Consider the following 1806-nt stretch of genomic DNA (forward strand, 5'->3'; position numbering starts at 1 on the left):
ATATATATATATATATTATAGCTCAGGCCAACCAAAGTCTTGTGAGTGGATTTCGTACACGGAAACTGAAAGAAAACTGTCGTATATATGTGTATATGTGTGTGTGTGTTTGTGCGTGTGTGTCGGTGTGTGTGTGTCTGTTTGTACCACCATCATTGCTTGACAACCAATGTTACTGTGTTTACAGTCCCATAACTTAGTGGTTCGGCAAAAGACACTGATAGAATAAGAACTAGGCTTACAAAGAATGAATCCTGCGGCCGATTTATTCGACTAACAGCATTGCTCCAGCATCGCCTCTATCACATGACTGAAGCAAGTAAAACAATGAAAAAACTATGCCATTTTAATCCCAAGCATCTCTGCTAGTATATATATATATATATAAAAGATTTAGATTCAAAATTGAATGTGGTACTTATGTTTAGGCACCAGAATATAGTATGGTATTATCCAAAACAATTCCAAAAACAAGGTGATCAAAAATGGAGTAGCATGAAACATGCGTACTGCAATAACCTTTAAAGTCTGTGTTGCTTTTTCTGATTTTATATACATATATATATATATATATATATATATATATATATATTCTTTTTACATATACATATATATTGATTTATGTGCTCTTTGCTACATGAATATGCACACATGTATATACTGAGTTCATGTTTTAAAGTTTCATGACAAAATATTGCTTTCAAAATATGTAGGTGTAACTACTCATTATAATAGGTTTTCCCCTTTGCATTTCTTTCAAATTTTACCGTTGTTGTGAGGGGGCTGATACTCACACACACACACACACACACACACTCTCTCTCTCTCTCATGCACACACTGCATGAACATAAATTTATAATAGATAATTTCATAACCCGTTTCATATTCCCCTGTACATTGCAAGCATTTTGTTTGTTTTTGAGTTCTATTTCCGTTGCTTTTAAATGATCCATTACTTCATCTTCTATGATCATCTTAAATTCTTGACATTTATTGGATTAGACCAGCTGCCATCTTGTCAACAATAAGGTCTTCATTGAGGGTGATTTCCACAAATTCCTCTTCTCACATTTTCCAAAATACGCTGCAAGAATATCTTAAAATCTGCATCTTTTTTTTACTGTTTTTTTTTTGGTTTCCCTCTTATGTCAGTATTTATTTTTTATCTTTTACTCGCTTCAGTCATTGAACTGCAACCATGCTGGAGCAACTCCTTGAAGTGTTTAGCGTAACAAACTGACCCCAATCAGTACTTATTTTTTAGGTCCGCTTCTTATTCTAGCAATCTGTTTTACCAAACTGCTAAGTTTCACAGATGTAAACAAACTAACACTGGTTGTTAAGCAATGGGAGGAGAACACACACACACACACACATATATATCTTTTATCTTTTACTTGCTTTAGTCATTGGACTGCAGCCATACAGGAGCAACACTTTGAAAAAGTTTTAGTCAGATATATCATCGTTGTCATATATATATATATATATAAGTAATGGTTATCACCATTTAAACATGGCTGTTCTGTAGGAACCCATGTTACTGCAATTTTTAACCCCAGGAAGATGCCTCCTTCAGCTGGTTATTCAATACAATCTGCACCATATATATTGCAAGCAAAGGAGTGAACCCCTACCATCTTCCAGCCATAAGATCAGACCCTGGAAGGATGAAAAGGCTAAGTTGCCCTTGGTAGGATTTGAACATGGAGTACAGAGAACAGGAACAAATACTGAAAGGTATTGTATTCAACACTCTAATGATTGCCTACACACACACACACACACACACACACACACACAC

The 1806-nt window shown here is 34.9% G+C and overlaps 1 protein-coding gene across 20 annotated transcripts in view; it reads right to left on the minus strand.

Moving 5' to 3' along the window:
- Nucleotides 1–1806, minus strand: part of LOC106876775 (serine/threonine-protein phosphatase 6 regulatory ankyrin repeat subunit C) — a 106459-nt gene that overhangs the window by 8295 nt on the left and 96358 nt on the right. The window lies entirely within an intron of this gene.

The sequence above is a fragment of the Octopus bimaculoides genome, chromosome 12 (genome assembly GCF_001194135.2).
Source record: "Octopus bimaculoides isolate UCB-OBI-ISO-001 chromosome 12, ASM119413v2, whole genome shotgun sequence".
Classification (NCBI taxonomy): Eukaryota; Metazoa; Mollusca; class Cephalopoda; order Octopoda; family Octopodidae; genus Octopus; species Octopus bimaculoides.